Here is a 19523-nt window from a genome sequence, read left to right as displayed (position 1 = left end):
TGTGAAAGACCAACACAAAGTGGCACATAATTGTAAAGCGGAAGGAAAATGATAAATGCTTTTCAATTTTTTTTACAAACAAATATGTGAAAAGTGTGGCATGCATTTGTATTCTGCCCCCCCCGGAGTCAATACTTTTGTAGAACCGCCTTTCTCTGCAATTATAGCTGCAAGACTTTTTGGGGATGTCTTTACCAGCTTTGCACATCTAGAGAGGGACATTTTTGTCCATTCTTCTTTCAAAATAGCTCAAGCTCTGTCAGATTGGATGGAGAGCGTCTGAACAGCAATTTTCAAGTCTTGCCACAGATTCTCAATTGGATTTAGGTCTGGACTTTGACTGGGTCATTCTACCACATGAATATGCTTTGATCTAAACCATTCCATTGTAGCTCTGGCTGTATGTTTAGGGTCGTTGTCCTGCTGGAAGGTGAACAGCCGCCCCAGTCTCAAATCTTTTGCAGACTCTGACAGGTTTTCTTCTAAGATTGTCCTGTATTTGGCTCCATCCATCTTCCCATCAACGCTGACCAGCTTCTCTGTCCCTGCTGAAGAAAAGCATCCCCACAACATGATGCTGCCCCCACCATGTTTCACGATGGGGATGGTGTGTTCAGGGTGATGTGCAATGTTCGTTTTCTGCCACATATAGCATGTTGGTTTTAGCCCAAAAAGTTTAACTTTGGTCTCATCTGACCAGAGCACCTTCTTCCACATGTTTGCTGTGTCCTCCACATGGCTTCTCTCAAACTGCAAAGGGGACTTTTTATGGCTTTCTTTCAACAATGGCTTTCTTCTACCCAGATTTGTGAAGTGCAAAACTAATAGTTGTCTTGTGGACAGATTGTCCCACCTGAGCTGTGGATCTCTGCAGCTCCTCCAGAGTTACCATGGAAATATTGGTTGCTTCTCCGATTAATGCTCTCCTTGCCCGGCCTGTCAGTTTAGGTGGACGGCCATGTCTTGGCAGGTTTGCAGTTGTGCCATACTCTTTCCATTTTCAGATGATGGATTGAACAGAGCTCTGTGAGATGTTCAAAGCTTGGGATATTTTTTATAACCTAATCCTGCTTTAAACTCTACAAATTTTATCCCTGACCTGTCTGGTGTGTTCTTTGGCCTTCGTGATGCTGTTTGTTCACTAAAGTTTTCTAACAAACCTCTGAGGGCTGCATAGAACAGCTGTATTTATACTGATATTAAATTATACACAGGTGATCTCTATTTTATAAATACATGACTTCTGAAGGCAGTTGGCTCCACTATAATTTTAGTTAGAGGTACATATGCACACCACATTTTTCAGATATTTGTAAACATTTTGAAAACCATTCATCATTTTCTTTCCACTTCACAATTATGTGCCAAAGTGGTCTATATTTATTTTTTCAATGGTTTTCCTTTTAAAGATTCTTGTGCTTTATATATGGCAATGGTATAATCACATTAAATACAAGTATCACTGATAGATATACACTGACAAATATCACTGATCCCAGCGCTCTAAAGAGGATGTTCAAAAATTATACTATAAGCTGCTATCATAACATAAATCACATATAAAAAAAAACATACAGTATCACTTATTCCAGAAAACCACAACACAGAGTGTACTATATTGACAGCGCTAAGCAAATAAAGAGGAGACAATGAGAAAATAAAGATAAGAAAGTTCATAGATTTAAACGATGTGCTGAGTATTTAAATTGTGGATAGAGTGCTTCAATTAATTTTCAGAGGAAGAGAAAGGAGTCAGTTTCCAAGCCATCCACCACACTGCCAATGTGAAACTTCATGCTCAGTGCCGCCACCCCCAATGGAAATGCACTTACCAAAACTATGGTTAAATACAGGCACCTCAAATACTAAATCCCTCCTGGGTGTTCACAGCCAGAAACCTCCAATTGAGACTCTCTCCAAACAGCACAATTCGTTGTTATTTCACATATGAAAGAGATCAGAAATACAATCCATAGTGCAAACCTTTTTTATTCTGCAAACTCATACACGCTCGTTAAAAACATACGTACAAAGTAGAAAATTCTCATATCACATTGAATGTCGCCAGCAGGGCTCAGTCTCATCTCACCCCAATCCGGATCGCAAGGTTGTAAACAGATCTCAGTATCTGTGGCGGATCCCGGGCAGATGAGCTCTCCTGCTGCGATGATACTCAGCTGCACGGTCACGCCCATATGCGTTTCGCCATCACGTCTTCGTCTGTGGGCGTGGCCGTGCAGTACAGCTGATACTTAATATATAGGGAGAAGGGCAGTCAGCGAGAACACTCCCCTGGCTGGCCTCTTCACCAATCGCATCACGCAGACTGGGGGAACCACTACTGGATTAACCATTACTTATTCCAGAGCGGGCTATTGAACAGAATAAGTCCCCCAATCCCATGTCCTCTGCATACATATTCATTTTTATCATCAAAAACAATTAGACAATAATTGAATACGTTGTATGCATATACCAAACCCTGGACGGGACGGTAACTATATTCTATGCATATAACTTTATAAAAGCGAGAGGGACGGCTCTACAGCCCCACCGGCCTCCTCACTCATCAGCCACACGCAGATAGTGAGATACTCGGTGCACGAAATTGAATATCTCACTATCTGCGTTTGGCTGATGAGTGAGGAGGCCGGCGGGGCTGTAGATACGTCCGCCGCCCCTCTCGCTTTTATAAAGTTTTATGCATAGAATATAGTTACCGTCCCGTCCAGGGTTTGGTATATGCATACAACGTATTCAATTATTGTCTAATTGTTTTTGACAATAAAAATGAATACGTATGCAGAGGACAAGGGATTGGAGGACTTATTCTGTTCCATAGCCTGCTTTGGAATAAGTAATAGTTAATCCAGTAGTGGTTCCCCCAGTCTGCGTGATGTGATTGGTGAGGAGGCCGGCCGGGGGAGTGTTCTCGCCGACCGCCCTTCTCCCTATATATTAAGTATCAGCTGTACTGCACGGCCACACCCACGCCCACAGACGAAGACGTGATGACGAAACTCATATGGGCGTGACTGTGCAGCTGAGTATCATCGCAGCAGGAGAGCTCGTCTGCCCGGGTTCCGCCATAGATACTGAGATCTGTTTACAACCTTGCGATCCGGACTGTGGTGAGATAAGACTGAGCCCTGCTGGCGATAGTCAATGTGATATGAGAATTTTCTACTTTGTACGTATGTTTTTAACGAGCGTGTATGAGTTTGCAGAATAAAAAAGGTTTGCACTATGGATTGTATTTCTGATCTCTTTCATATGTGAAATAACAACGAATTGTGCTGTTTGGAGAGAGTCTCAACTGGAGGTTTCTGGCTGTGAACACTCAGGAGGGATTTAGTATTTGAGGTGCCTGTATTTAACCATAGTTTTGGTAAGTGCATTTCCATTGGGAGTGGCGGCACTGAGCACGAAGTTTCACATTGGCAGTGTGGTGGATGGCTTGGAAACTGACTCCTTTCTCTTCCTCTGAAAATTAATTGAAGCACTCTATCCACAATTTAAAGACTCAGCACATCGTTTAAATCTATGAACTTTCTTATTTTTATTTTCTGATCGTCTCATCTTTATTTGCTTAGCGCTGTCAATATAGTACACTCTGTGTTGTGGTTTTCTGGAATAAGTGATACTGTATGTTTTTTTGGTATAATCACATTATGCACCATTGGAAGGAAGTGTATTGTAGTACAATGTGATATGTACAGTATCTCACAAAAGTGAGTACACCCCTCACATTTTTTGTAAATATTATATCTTTTCATGTGACAACACTGAAGAAATGACACTTTGCTACAATGTAAAGTAGTGAGTGTACAGCTTGTATAACAGTGTACATTTGCTGCCCCCTCAAAAAAACTCAACACACAGCCATTAATATCTAAACCGCTGGCAAAAAAAGTGAGTACACCCCTAAGTGAAAATGTCCAAATTGGGCCCAAAGTGTCAATATTTTGTGTGGCCACCATTATTTTCCAGCACTGCCTTAACCCTCTTGGGCATGGAGTTCACCAGAGCTTCACAGGTTCCCACCGGGGTCCTCTTCCACTCTTCCATGAAGACATCACAGAGCTGGTAGACGTTAGAGACCTTGCACTACTCCACCTTCCGTTTGAGGATGCCTCACAGATGCTCAATAGGGTTTAGGTCTGGAGACATGCTTGGAAAAGACAATAAAATATATACAAAAATGTGAGGGGTGTACTCACTTTTGTGAGATACTGTATTTTTACAAAATATATATTTTTAGGGTATGATTAACCATAAGGGAACTTGCACTTAGGGGTCTGTGAGGGAGGTGTATTGTAGTGCCACATCAACATATTTTCTATTTATTTTATTCTTAAACCTCACACAGGAGATTTTTCCACTTGAATCTATATTACAAAAGGTATCTTCCATATGGGAGCACCTTGGGCACTAAAATTGTTATTTTGTCATAAATTGCCTTTTTTTCTAATGTACTTTGTTCACCTCTTAAATACACAATTTTGCTCCACTTATACGTGAATGTTTACATTAAACAGTTCCCGGCTAGCGCTGTAATAAAGAGAAGCAGTTTAATTCCAGCATTTAAACGAGATGCCTCTGTCAAATTAAAATCAGGCGATCAAGGAGATGCTTTTTGCACAAAGGCTGAAACCAATTACAAAGAGCCGACTTTAAATGTTTGAGATTATTGAACGTTGGTGTACAAACACAAGTCAACAGATTTGACAACGAGTGCTTGAAGTTGCTCATTTGTTCCCCCGCCGCTAATTCTGTAATATGATCCTTGAGGCAAATACACAACATAACAATGTATTCAGCTAAGAAGATTAAAAAATAAAAATAAATAAAAAGCACACATAGAAGAAAGTTTTACTACTGAACTATACAAAGTTACTGGAGTGTTCAAACTGGAAGTTCTGATTTCATTGGCTGCCCCCCTGTTTAGGCTCAATGACTCAGAAAGTATTGAAGATGGCGGATCAGTATGATGGCGAGGGAACTAGCATTCTCGGAAAGAGAATTCTATATGTTCCTCTCCCGATTGATGTCCTTTAGCCACTTGTCAACCCGGGCCTATTCTAACACTTCTCACATACAAGTAAAAATCTCCTTTTTTTTGCTTGAAAAATTATTTCGAACTCCCAAATTTATATGATATACATTAAAAAAAAAAAAAATTATTTTATATTTATATTTCCCTCGTTTTTTTTTTTTTTTGGCAGAGGCCCTATAGAATAAAATGGTGGGTTTTGCAATTCTTTATGTCACGCAGTAATATGCACAGCGTTTTATCAAATGCTTTTTTCTTTTAAATACACTTTATAAATTTTGGTGCACAAAAAAAACATAATGCGAAAAATCTGGTAAAATGTTAAAAATTATGTTACGGCGAGTAACTAGATACCCAACATGTCACGCTTTAAAATTGCGCATGCACATGAAATGGCATCAAGATATGATACTTAAAATTCTTTATATGCAACGCTTTAAATATTTTTGCAGGTTACCAAAATTACAGAGGGGGTCTTAGTGCTAGAATTTTTGCTCTCGTTTTCGACAATACCTCACGTGTGTGGTGTGATCACCGATTACATTTGCTTGTGGGACTTACATAAACATAGGGGGATGGGGGGACTTTTTTTTTACATTTGTTTTTATTATTATTTATTTTATGTTATTTTTTTTAAACTCTCTCTATTTATTTTTTTGTACTAAAGTGGCTGTAAACCCTCACATATGCATATACCCAGTGAAGTGAACAGCCTCAGATGATACACAGGGATGAAACAAATCTCCCCACATAAGTTTTACATGTACATTGTGTTATGAGATTTTCTCCTTTTCAGCACTGCAGCGAAGCTGGGGCATACAGCCAAGACAGCTGATTGGTGGAAAGGCACCCTCTCCTCATAGTTAAGAGACTTTCAGTTCTGTTGGTTGAATAGTTCAGCTTTCTGCTATCCATTTATAGCATCCTCCCCAACATAAAAGCTGCTTTTATCATATGTGATGGAGAACTTGTCAGATGTTATCAGGCTGATAACAGAAGAAAGGAACAAGAGAAAGCTAAGAGACACAGTGCTTTGACGAGAGATAAGAAAACACTGCAAATATATGTGTCCTGCTCAAATTTCATGAATCGGGTTTGCATCCACTAACTTTATTGCTATCCCAAAGGATAAACAACATTATGCATGGGCCGTGACAGGTCCTCTTTATGGCAAGATTTTGGGGTCTATTAGGCACAGATCAGTCAAATTGGCTGCTTTCCCGGCCACTAACAGCCAGGTAAACAGAGGCGGAACCAGATGTGATGAAATCCTCGTCACTCCCAGTTTCCGGGGTCACAGAGAGGAAGGAACAATGCAAGTTCCTCTCTCTCTTCTGTGCAGCCATCGCCACCAGCCGCAACACTCCCAGGCTCCGCTATCAGATAGGAGAGGCTGGAAAAGATGGCAATGACGGGAGGGGGCGAGGGGGGCCCCCTTCTACCACCCACAGAAGCGATCAACCTAATTTAGCCGATGCCCCCCTGGGCTCTGACTATGACTCCACCCCCCTTTGCCCTGCCCATGTATATGGTGAAGGTGGCGGGGGGGGGGGAGATGTTTGCGGCGCCTCTCTGCTATTTCTTTAGCCGTGGTCCGCGGGCCCAATCCTGCACCTCTGGAACCGGCCTGAAGACAAATAGTGCCGGCACCGGCCCGCTTTCTAATGCCAGCTGTGGTCCGCAGGTATAGGGATAGGCTAGGGTGGCATACAGACAGGCTAGGGCAGTATACAGACAGACAGGCTAGGTCCTAGCCTAGGAGGGGGAGGGGGGGCAAGGTGAGGAGGAAGAGATGGGGGGGGGGGAAGAAGGTGCATAGCACAAAGGAGTGGAACAGAGAGGGGGGTTTTTCTGGAGGTCTCACTCACAAATTGTGCTCTCCCACACAAGCTGGTGTCCCCCAGGGCTGTGGCAGCCATTGTTTGAAAACTGATGGCCAGCTGCCCACAGAAATCCTCTAACAGCACAGTACAGTGCATTGCATGAAGGTGGCTGGAGTGTGGGCGGGCACAGATGGGAGGTGGAGTATCGGATTGGACAAGCAGCTGAGTGAGGGCGGGGTTAGGAGGACAGTTGAGACAGAACACAGTCCGACTCCTGCACAAGTTGGCTTTCCTCGCCCTCGCTGTGTCACTTGAACAGGCTGCTAGAGGCTGTGGAGCGCCAGAGATAGAGAGCTATAGCTGTTCTCCATCTCCACACTGTGCAAGTCTGTCATGGTACCTGAGGGAGAAGACGCTCCTCCCTCTGCTCTGCCGGCTCGTTTATTCTCATCCCTGGCCGGCTCATCCTCTGGCTTGTCACCCCGCATCCCGCAATAGAGCTCCAATCTGCTCGGTGCAGCATGGTGTGAGACAGCAGCCAGCGGTGCGGGGTCACTGTGTCACTAAGGATTTTACCGCCCCCTCCATCCTGGCGCCCTAGGTGGCTGCCTGTCCTACCTAATGGTGACGCCAGCCCTGCATATTGCCCTCATATAAGATGGCCTGTGGAAACAGTTTTACTTTTTCACAACCAATCAGCATTATGCCTGCCTTGAAAGTCAAAATCTGACTGGTGGCTATGAGGAAATGAATGCAGTTCCTAGTGAGAATGCATTAAAGTGATTGTAAAGTCTCGTGTTTTTTTTGTTCTATAGAAATAACAAACATGTTATACTTGCCTCCTTTGTGCAGTGGATTTGCACAGAGCAGCCCAGATCCTCTTCTCAGGTCCCTCTTCTGTGCTCCTGGACCCTCCCTTCTGTTGAGTGCCACCCACTGCAGGCAGCTTGCTATGGGGGCACCCGAGCCGAGTCACAGCTCTGTGTGTCCATTTAGACACGGCACCGCCCTGCCCCGCCCTCCTCTCTCCTGATTGTTTAGCCAACTTTGATTGACAGCAGCGGGAGCCCACAGTCTTGGACAGCTGAGATACAAGTGGACATCGCTGGATAGAGAAGGGGCTCAGGTAAGTATTAGGGTGCTTAGGTGGGGCTGAGGGGGGCTGCTGCACACAGAAGGCTTTTTATCTTAATGCATAGAATGCATTAAGATAAAAAAAAAAAAAACTTCTGACTTTACAACCCCTTTAACCACTTAAGGACCGCCGTATTGCCATTGTACGTCATCACAATGGCACAGGCAGGCACAAGCACGTACATGTACGTGCCTGCCTTCCAGCAGGTGGGGGGTCCGATCGGACCCCCTCCCGCTGGATACGGCGGTCCGTTTCCCTCCGGGAGCGATCCGTGATGAGGGGATGGCCGTTGGTTTCTGGCCACCCCCTCTCGATCGCTCCTGGCCAATGACGAACTTCCTCCCACTGTGTATTGTTTACACAGGAAGGAGGAAGTGATGTCATTCTCCTCGGGGCGGTCTTTTTGACCGGACTACGAGGAGAAGACACAAAGTAAGTGCACCAAAACACTACACTGACACATAGGTACACATAGGTACACATACCCCCCCCCCCCCGATCGCCATGCCGCCCCACCCTCCCCCCCCCCCAGTCACAGTGTCACTGATTGCATTGATCATTTCTTTACTGATCAATGCATTCAGTGTCAGTTGTAAAAGTAAAAACTGTCAGGGCAGTTAGTGTTAGGTCCAGGGTAGCCCCCTATCACCCCCCAATAAAGATTTAACCCCCTGATTGCCCCTAGAGTTAACCCTATCACCCCCTTTTGCCAGTGTCACTAAGCGATAATTTTTCTGATCGCTGCATCAGTGTCGCTAGGTAGCTAGTTATTTTTTTAGGTTCACCGCCAGGTTTTTATAGCGCTAGGTACCCCGATATACTACCCAATAATGGTTTTAACATCCTGATTGCCCCTAGTTAACCCTTTCACCCCCTTTTGCCAGTGTCACTAAGCGATAATTTTTCTGATCGCTGCATCAGTGTCGCTACTGTCGCTAGGTAGCTAGTTATTTTTTTAGGTTCACCGCCAGGTTTTTATAGCGCTAGGTACCCCGATATACTACCCAATAATGGTTTTAACCCCCTGATTGCCCCTAGTTAACCCTTTCACCAGCGATCACAGTATAAGTGTCACTGGTGACGCTGGTTAGCCAGTTAGTTATTTAGGTTCCCCGTCAGGTTTTTATATAGCGCCAGGGACCCCCCATATACTACCTAATAATAATTTGAACCCCCTGATTGCCCCTAGTTAACCCTTTCACCACTGATCACCGTATAAGTGTTACGGGTGACTCTGGTTAGTTTGCTTTTTATAGCATCAGGGCACCCACCATTTATTACCCAATAAAGGTTTAACCCCCTGATCACCCGGCGGGTGATATCAATTAGGTTTTAGGGTCAGGGTCTGCGTCGCCCCAGGCAGCGCTAGGTTAGTGCCAGTACCGCTAACACCCACGCGCAAAGCATACACCTCCCGTAGTGGTATAGAATCTGAACAGATCAATATCTGATCTGATCAGATCTATACTAGCGTCCCCAGCAGTTCAGGGTTCCAAAAAAACGCATTGTTAGCGGGATCAGCCCAGATACCTGCTAGCACCTGCGTTTTGCCCCTCTGCCCAGCCCACCCAAGTGCAGTATCGATCGATCACTGTCACTTACAAAACACTAAACACATAACTGCAGGGATCGCAGAGTCAGGCCTGATCCCTGCGATCGCTAACAGTTTTTTTGGTAGCATTTTATATTTAAATCCGGAAGGCAGTGCTTGGTTTTCGGGGTCCCGTACGTGGCTAGGCCCCCAAAAAGTCCCCCACATGTGGTATCCCTGTACTCAGGAGAAGCAGCAGAATGTATTTTGGGGTGTCATTTCACATATGCCCATAGCATGTGTGAGCAATATATCATTTAGTGACAACTTTGTGCAAAAAAAAAAGTTTGTAATATTCCCGCAACTTGTGGCAAAATATAAAATATTCCATGGACTCAACATGCCTCTCAGTAAATAGCTTGGGGTGTCTTCTTTCCAAAATGGGGTCATTTTGGGGGGTTTTGTGCTATTTTGGCATTTTATGGCCTTCGAAACTGTGATAGGTAGTGAGGAGTTAAATCAAAAATTTGCACCCTTAGAAATCCTGAAGGTGGTGATTGGTTTTCGGGGTGCCGTGCGCGACTAGACTCCCAAAAAGTCCCACACATGTGGTATCCCCATACTCGGGAGAAGTAGCGGAATATATTTTGGGGTGCAATTCCACATATAACCATGGCATGTGTGAGCAATATATCATTTAGTGACAACTTTTTGTAAAAAAAATTTTAGTGACAACTTTTTGTCATTATTCAATCCCTTAGGACAAAAAAAATAAATATTCAATGGGCTCAACATACCCAGCAGCAATTTCCTTGGGGTGTCTACTTTCCAAAATGGGGTCATTTGGGGGGGGGGGGGGGTTTGTACTGCCCTGCCATTTTAGCACCTCAAGAAATGAGATAGGCAGTCATAAATTAAAAGCTGTGTAAATTCCAGACAATGTACTCTAGTTTGTAGACGCTATAACTTTTGCGCAAACCAAAAAATACACGCTTATTGACATTTTTTTTACTAAAGAGATGTGGCTGAATAAATTTTGCCCTCAATGTATGACTAAAATTTAGTTTATTCGATTTTTCTTATAACAAAAAGAAGAAAAATTTTTATTTTTTTCAAAATTTTTGCTCTTTTTCCATTTATATCGCAAAAAAAAAAATCGCAGAGGCAATCAAATACCATCAAAAGAAAGCTCTATTTGTGGGAAGAAAAGGACGCAAATTTCGTTTGGGTGCAATATTGCATGACCGCGCAATTACCAGTTAAAGCAGCGCAGTGCGAAATTGGAAAAAGACCTCTGGTCCTTAAGGTGTTTATTGGTCCGGGGCTGAAGTGGTTAAAGTGAACTTGGGCTCATGCTCATAATAAATTTATTATATAAATCTATATTGAGGAGTTGAACTTAATGGAAGATCTGGTATTGATGACACAGCATAAATGAGAGATGTACTCAAATAAAAATTGGACTTTATAGACCATGTTTGTTTACTCCAAGGACGACAAGGCTCTTTGATGTGAATCCCGCTGGTTGGCCCACCCCCTGAGACATGCCTCTTTAACCCCTCTCCCCCCCCCCCTTTTTTTTCTTATACCTTTTCTCCCCTACCCTTCCTTTAGCTTTTTCTTCTTGCCCTCATTAGTCTTCTTTCACTGTACACATAAAAATGTTGTCAATCTTCTTACACACACTAGGTACGCACCAGGTGTGTCCTCCAAGCAACAGCCCTATGCTGGGGCTGCTAGCCGGGGTGCCTTAATAGTGCATTGGGTTAGTCTTTGCCCATTTATGATACCCCTTTCCCTCTTTGGTATGGAATGGAATCAATGTTGGCTATAAGCATGTTTTTGTTCTTTGTCTGGTCAATGTTAATCATTTCATCCCACTGACTTGCATCACCGTTATAGATATCAGACTTTGTTGGGAACATGTTGTACATATGGTTAAAGGGATTGTAAAGTAATTATTTTTTTTTTTTTTAAATAACAAACATGTTATACTTACCTCCACTGTGCAGCTCGTTTTGCACAGAGTGGCCCCTGAACCTGCTCTTCTGGGGTCCCTCGGTGGCTGTCTCTGCTTCTTCCCGCAGGTACTTCTCGCGTTCATGCAAGCTCCCTCGCATGGAGAGGAGCACCTGCGTGCGCGCTCCCGTGATACAGCCGGCGGCTATAGCCGCTCGCTGTATCACACGGTCCCGCCCACCGGCTCGCTGCGTCATTGGATGCGATTGACAGCAGCGCGAGCCAATGGCTGCGCTGCTTTCAATCCATCCACTCCAGCCAATCAGCGGCCAGGCTGAGCGGCGAAGAGGACGGCGGGGGCGAGCGCGGGACTTTCGAGGGGTGAGGTAAGTAAAAAAAAAAAATTTACCTTTACAACCCCTTTAAGTTTTCTTGTGTCTTGACACACATCTTTTCTTAAATAAAAAATAAAATAAAACGGTTAATGTTGACTGAGAGTGTTTAGTTGCAAGCAGTAAAAGCACTTATAAAGCCCCTCATTTATCTCTGTAGCTAGAAGAAATTTAGAGAAATTTTCAAAGTTCACAACACAGACATTGAAGTCGTAGCACGCTGTAAGCCCTCTTTGTTGTGTGATCTTTGAGAATGAATAACTTTACGTTAAAAGCAGCTAGAGATTTCACCTCGAGGACCCAACCCCTCCACCCCTTCAATGAGAAACAGTAAAAATTTATTCTTCAAGGAGAATTCCTCACACATGGCTTGTGCCTTAAAAAGGCCAGAACTGCCCTCAAAAACTGACCTTCTCAAGGACATACACACTCCCGAACAGCAACATAAATGGTCCCAAGCCGCTCAGACTTCGCAAATTCTCACAGATTAATGAACTGAACTCTGACGCCTGTTAGACCAATCATATATGCGACACAAAGGCCTCACCCGAATAACCCTCTATGAATTCACCAATGAAAGAGATACACAACTTGCTAGATGTATTAAAGTGTTACTAAACCCACAACAGTAAAATCAGTCTGTATATACAGTAAAGTATGCTTGTTATACTCACTGTGGAATCTAAGGTGTTAATCTTCCACATTGTGTAAAAAGGCTGTGTGATCCTGTCTTCTTTGTTCCCCGCCTTCTTTCTTAGTCCCCAATCCATCTGCTGGTAGTTGAGAGCCTTGGGGGCACTCTGCACATGCTCACCAGTTGGGTGTGTATTGCTAGAGAGTTTTTTTTTTTTTTTTTGCATGTGATCAGCACACGGCCAATCAGCACTGTCTAAACAAAGGGTCAGGGATAATGCAGCCTCATACAAAAAGAAAAAGGAGGGCACACTGACCTTGTGCATTACCAAAGATAAAAATCTATTCATAAAATATAACAATTATACTCACAAAATGAGCTTTAAAACAAGGCTTATCAATACTCCAGCAATTGCGAGCAGTATCTCTAGACACCTGCAACCTGGACCAGATATTTGGAGGAACCAGATGGCATGGCAAACGGCTAACGCGTTACGAGGGAGAACCCTCTTCCTCAGAGCCACATAATGCAGCCTCAGTCCAGATGTTAAAATATATGCCAAATTCATACCCAACTACCTTGGAGCACATTTCCCAGGTCAGATCCATCTTGATCAGATGGGCTTCGTCCCACACCATGAGGCCAGAGAATACCATCAAGTCCCTTTCAATTAATTACCATGTGACTACTACCCGCTGCCCCTTGAGTCTTCTCACTGAGGATGCGGAGAAGGCCTATCCTGGCAAAACACATCTGCTACCTTAACGCAAATTGGCATTCCATCCCCACTCTACAGAAAAACGATGGCTTTATATGACATCCATTTCTCGCATATTGGTTAATGGCATCTCATCAGACCATGTCAATATTTATAACTGTACCCACCAAGGCTGTCCGCCATCACCCCATCTTTACATGCTGCCTATGGAGGACCTAGCAATCATTTTGCCAAGAATCTTATATGTAAAAATTTGCCATTGTACAGGATCTAACTGCAAGACGGGTCACTGCTGCGCTCTCTCCTTGTGCGGGGTGACTGGTCTTCTCTTTGCCCTCTCCTGTAGTTTTCTGCAGGCAGGCTGTAGTGGGTGGCGACTGCCGGGTCTCTTCCACAGGCTCTGCTCTCTACACAGGCTATGTACAGCACACACTCTGCACAGCACACACTCTGCACAGCACACACTCTGCACAGCACACACTCTGCACAGCACACACTCTGCACAGCACACCCAGTTATGATGTCGCCACTAGGTAATGTCTGGATTTGTAAAGGTATCTAGTGCACACAATGTGGATTTATTTCCTTTGTGGCTTTAGGGGAATATGTTTAATTTAAAGTTTTTGTGCCCACAAGTTCAGCTTGATATCACCAAACAACAAAATCACAAAAAAATTAAAACAAAAACTGTAGCTGCTAACTTTTAATAAACAGACACTCAGCTGCCCAGGGATCCAGCCTTGTGCTCACCCAAGCCGGTTTCTTCACCAGTCCTTAGTCCCTGGCACTGGCATCTTAACTGTAGACAGCCGGCTGCAACTCCTTGTGGCTTCACATCTGGGAATGATCCTGCAGCGTTCTGGGACCTGTGATGTGTCCCAGAAGGCTGCGCGGGCAGGGGGAGAACTTCTGCTTGGATTGTGGGAATGGGCACCTGCCAAAACTAGGTACCTGCTCCTCAACTCTCCCCCCCCCCCCCCACAAAAAAAAAATCACCATCAAAATGTGATGGGGGTGGAGGAAAAAGGGTGGAACTTCCCATTTTGGATGGAGTTTCACTTTAAAAAAGACACGGTCACTCCCGTTAAGGCAAAGTGACAGTGCCATCTAAAGGCCATTTCCACCAGCAGAGTATACTCACTGATCAATGCTCCTAACAGATCATGGCTTCCATGTAAGGGGGAACGTGACCACCCCTGTGTGACAGAGATTGGGCAAGGAGGGAGCAATAAAAAAAAATGGAGGGGGGGGGGGGTGGTTTTGACGTCAACCACCTTGGTAAGCTCCAATACGATCCAACACTGGAGTTTACCAAAGATGAATGCCTAAAATGAGGAACTAGCCTGGATGGATGTGTTAGCCTTGTACACACGGTCGGACATTCCGATGGAAAATGTCCGATCGGACCGCGTTGTCAGATAATCCGACCGCGTGTGGGCTTCATCTGACTTTTTCCGTCTGACCAACAAAGTTTGAGAGCTGGATATAAAAAAATTTCCGACAACATGATCCGATCAGACTTTGTCCGATCGTTTGTAGAGCATTCCAATCGGACAAAGTGGCACGCATGCTCAGAACAAATTCCTAGACTAAAGCTATTGGCTACTAGCCCGAACGTAGTCCCTTCGTAACTGAATAACGTCATCGAATTACGAACGATCAGATTTTACAACAACTTTGTCCGACCGTGTGTATGCGACACCAGTTTCGGAAAAAAGCCGACGGTTTTTGTTTTTGGAATGTCCGACCATGTGTACAAGGGCTAATTCTTTCTGGGTTATCAGGAGACAATATCACTTTGCCCTGAATAGGAAGGCAACAGTGTCTCTGAAACCATGACCCATGACTAAGCTCGGGGGGGGTGGGGGTGGGGGGGGGTTTGGCAGAGTGAAACACATTGGGGGCATGGCCTGGTCAGAGTCCAGGCTGAGATCGCCACTCCATTCATTGCAGTAGGACATCATAGATGTGCGACTTCCAGGGGTTTCACTTCCCGTCTTGTCTCTTTGAAACCAAACAGTTAACAACTGCAACATATGCAACTCCTGTGCCCTTATCTGTTGTATAAAAAAGAGCTGCAACAATATGCCTTTTTTGGTGCAAAAGATCCATTACTGACCCACCACATTCAGTAAAAATGCATTATAGAACATACAGACGAATAAAGAAGATTTCTGGCAGCTAACTGAAATACATTTAAGAGGGCGCCTGAGTGCTTGCAAAAATTTCTCATTGTTTGATAACCGTCAGGCAACTGTATTTAATACACAATACCACAATAGGTTCTGTGATGTGTCTGTAGAGGCAAAAATGAAAATTCAGGGACGGAAGAGAAGTTATATACCGTGGATCAAATACAAATGTTCATCAAGAGCAAGTACATTCATCAAAAACCCCACTTAATTCATTCTCGGGAACACGCTCTTTTGTCACCTAGAGGAATTATTGAATTTTTATATTAGAAATGTTACCTGGATGAGAAAATGAGCTACACGTGTAAGATGATGGGAAGCGGCAGATGTATTAATCTGGGAAATATATGAGTGAGGAATTAATTCAATTGGTAAGCGTTAATTAAAGCCAAATGAAAAGAATTTTCTATGCTTTGAGAAGATTAACTAATTCCTCAATACTGTTATATGACTGCACTGCTGGGATAGTTAAAGAGGACTGAAATACCTTTCCCGCAGAAGATGATCCACCAAACTCCCACCAGTGCTGCTCACATGACCCAATATATTTGGTCACATGATCTCTGCTGAAGGGGAGGGGCACCAAATCTGAACTCTAATCCTACTCTTTAAGAGAGATCACATGACCAAATATCACATCAGCGGTAAAGTACAAAAGCTGCTTTGGAAGTTTTATTTTAATCTATTTTTGACAGGTATTCCTGGCATGCAATTTCTCTTTATTTATCCATCCCAGCAAAAATTAAATTCTTGAAAGCTGAACGCCAGGCACACTGCCAGGTACAGAGATAAATTAGATATACTAGAGCCTTTTTTTTATTTTATTTTTTTCATTTTATATTCTTACCAGAGTGAAGTGAACAAAATCAAAATACCAAAAGTAAAACAAAAAAGGGCATGTGAACACACACAAAAAAAGTGCACTTAGGGTGTGTGCTCGTTCCCCCTCAAGGAAGAAGGACCCTACCCTGCACCCTCCCCTCCCCCCTCAACCCAAAGTGCAACACTCCTGACAGGGGTACTAGGCAGGGCTCGGACAGGGGTACTAGGCAGGGCTCGGGCAGGGGTACTAGGCAGGGCTCGGGCAGGGGTACTAGGCAGGGCTCGGGCAGGGGTACTAGGCAGGGGTACTAGGCAGGGCTAGGGCAGGGGTACTAGGCAGGACTAGGACAGGGGTACTAGGCAGGACTAGGACAGGGGTACTAGGCAGGACTAGGACAGGGGTACTAGGCAGGACTAGGACAGGGGTACTAGGTAGGAACCTGTCCCAAAGAGATAATCCATCCCAAGGCAGGGGAAGAAGGAACCCAACGACTACACATCCTTCATGAAAACACACACAAAAGGGTGAAACCGCCTAGTGCATTGCAAGGCAATATAATACTCACAAAAGCAAATTAAACCAAACCAAACAGATGCCGAGCTCCAGCAGGTGGGAAGGGATCCACTGCCACATGTTGGAGAAGCTAAACACAATTCTGGAGGACAAGCCCCCTTCCTCAGAGCTCTAGAGTGGCGGCAAGTGATTTCGTAACAAGTTACAACCTAAATATGGGTATAACATGTAACTAAAGGTGAGCCTATCCTTTAAAGTGGTTGTAAAGGCTCAAGGTTTTTTACCTTCATGCAGTCTATGCATAGGTTTTAGCAGAAGTTCGACGAGAATGGAAAATTATTTCAAGGGTTCCTCTAGGTTAAAAGGGCCGAGAAAGGCTGCTATAGAGGATGCCGCCCCTTTGCTGCATGTCATGTGGCTCTCAAGCAAATCAACAGCGTTGATTTTGTAAGAAGCTGTAATGGTCATGGCAAGGATCTCTTGCAAGCTTAGGTAACATGATCCCAGCCTCAAAGTCTCTTGTAGCAGTTTGCCAATCTCTAACCACACCTGTGGTATCTATGTACTGTAGTATCTGACCATTTCCACTAGAAAAGCTGTCAGTTTGTGGGTAGCCATGTTGGCCCCCTCCTGCCTGACATTCAAATGAAAAATCAAAATTTGTCAGCTGTATAATTTTGCAACTTTGAAATGCGTTATTAAAATGCGTTGGATTTCTCTCTTTGACAGCTGATTCCTAGGTTATTCCATTGGTTTGACTCAATGTTGTTTATCATATTATGTGTTTGTTTTTTTTGACCAACCTTCTTTTCTATTACATATTGTATAATTGTCTTGTTAATAAATGTACTTTTCTGATATTGCCGTTTTTGGTCTGTTAGAATCCCACTATTCGAGGAATTGTCCTTTGACTGCATATATCAGGGATGTGGACCTAAAAAAGTTATCCAGACAGTTGGCAAAATCTTTTGTCATTTGGTGGTAAATCTCCTGATTTTTATTATTAAAAGAAAAACTGGCCCAAAAAGTTTTTTCAATTTAGCTGTATTATTTCTTGTTACTACCAAAGCCTACCACCAAAGAACAACCTAAATTAAATTCTCCTGCTCCTGGTGATCGCAGCAATACCACATATGTGTATGTTATTTGTTGTTTGTACCCGTAGCACAGCCCAGAAACAATAGTGCCCTTCTTTTTTTTTGTCCTACCTAAAAACACGACGACATGAACTGACACCGATACTACCGTATATACTCGAGTATAGGCCGACCCGAATATAAGCCGAGGCCCCCAATTTACCCCCAAAAAAACTGGCAAACTTATTGACTCATGTATAAGCCGAGGGTGAGACATGCCTGTCCATCCCTGTGTGTGTGTCCGTCCCTGTGTGTCCGTCCATCCCTGTGTGTCCGTCCATCCCTGTGTGTGTGTGTGTCCATCCATCCATCCATCCCTGTGTGTGTGTGTGTGTCCATCCATCCATCCATCCCTGTGTGTGTGTGTGTCCATCCATCCCTGTGTGTGTGTGTCTCCATCCATCCATCCATCCCTGTGTGTGTGTGTCTCCATCCATCCATCCATCCATCCCTGTGTGTGTGTGTCTCCATCCATCCATCCATCCCTGTGTGTGTGTGTCTCCATCCATCCATCCCTGTGTGTGTGTGTCCATGTGTGTGTGTGTGTGTGTGTGTGTGTGTGTGTGTGTGTGTGTGTGTGTCCAGCCTACCTGTGTCCCGAGCCTGTGTCCCGAGCCTCCGTCCCGTGCCTTGCCTCCTTGCCTCCGTCCCGTGCCGTGCCTTGCCTCCTTGCCTCCGTCCCGTGCCGTGCCTTGCCTCCGTCCCGTGTCGTGCCTTGCCTCCGTCCCGTCCCGTGCCATGCCTTGCCTCCGTCCCGTGCCTTGCCAGGATCGCCGCTCTTCGTCGGCGCCTCGGCGGCCATTCTAAAATTCAAAAGCCGCGCCTCCGCCTTCGCCTGTGATAGGTGGAACACTGAATTTCCCAGCAGCCTGTGTTCCGCCTATCACGGACATCGTCTCATCCTCGTACTACGGACGAGGATGAGACGATGTCCGTGATAGGCGGAACACAGGCTGCTGGGAAATTCAGTGTTCCGCCTATCACAGGCGGAGGCGGAGGCGGAGGCGCGGCTTTCGAATTGTAGTATGTCCGCCGTCTGTCTGCTCGATACGCTGATCGAGCAGTCAGACGGCGATGACTCGAGTATAAGCCGAGGGGGGCACTTTCAGCCTCAAAAAAGAGGCTGAAAATCTCGGCTTATACTCGAGTATATACGGTAATAAAAAAAAAAAATAATAATCCTGCCCAAAATATACTGATCCTGACCTTTGACCCACACACTTACCCTGGCATTGACCTATCAAACTTTGATCTAGGTATTTTTTCTTTATTTTTCAATATTATGTTTTCAATCTCTGCAAGGAAAGAGAAATGTTTCCTATATTATATCAACTCTTTTCTTTTTGAGTTCAGCTCCACTTTCAGTCTTTGTAATGCACAAATAAAAGTAGTACACTTGCAAACGTACCTCGATTTCCACTGAGAATTTTGCATGCATTTAAAAATTTATACTCCTTACTTTTTATAAGTTAAATACACTAAATTAATTACATTTTGCTCTCCAGCTGTGCTATTTCTCATATCCTTGTCACTCTTGTAACTATTTGCAGTTCCTGTATCCACCCATATTAGATTGAAATAAATGAATAAGTTCCTTGGCAGTGGTTTTTTTTT

The 19523-nt window shown here is 44.3% G+C and overlaps 1 protein-coding gene across 2 annotated transcripts in view; it reads right to left on the bottom strand.

Moving 5' to 3' along the window:
* Positions 1 to 19523, bottom strand: part of RAB3GAP1 (RAB3 GTPase activating protein catalytic subunit 1) — a 261671-nt gene that overhangs the window by 107544 nt on the left and 134604 nt on the right. The gene's annotated exons all lie outside the window — the stretch shown is intronic.

The sequence above is a fragment of the Lithobates pipiens genome, unplaced genomic scaffold (assembly GCF_037356315.1).
Source record: "Lithobates pipiens isolate NorthernLeopardFrog02 unplaced genomic scaffold, aLitPip1_a1.2 Scaffold_22, whole genome shotgun sequence".
NCBI lineage: Eukaryota > Metazoa > Chordata > Amphibia > Anura > Ranidae > Lithobates > Lithobates pipiens.
This window is presented reverse-complemented; position numbering and strand designations above follow the sequence as displayed.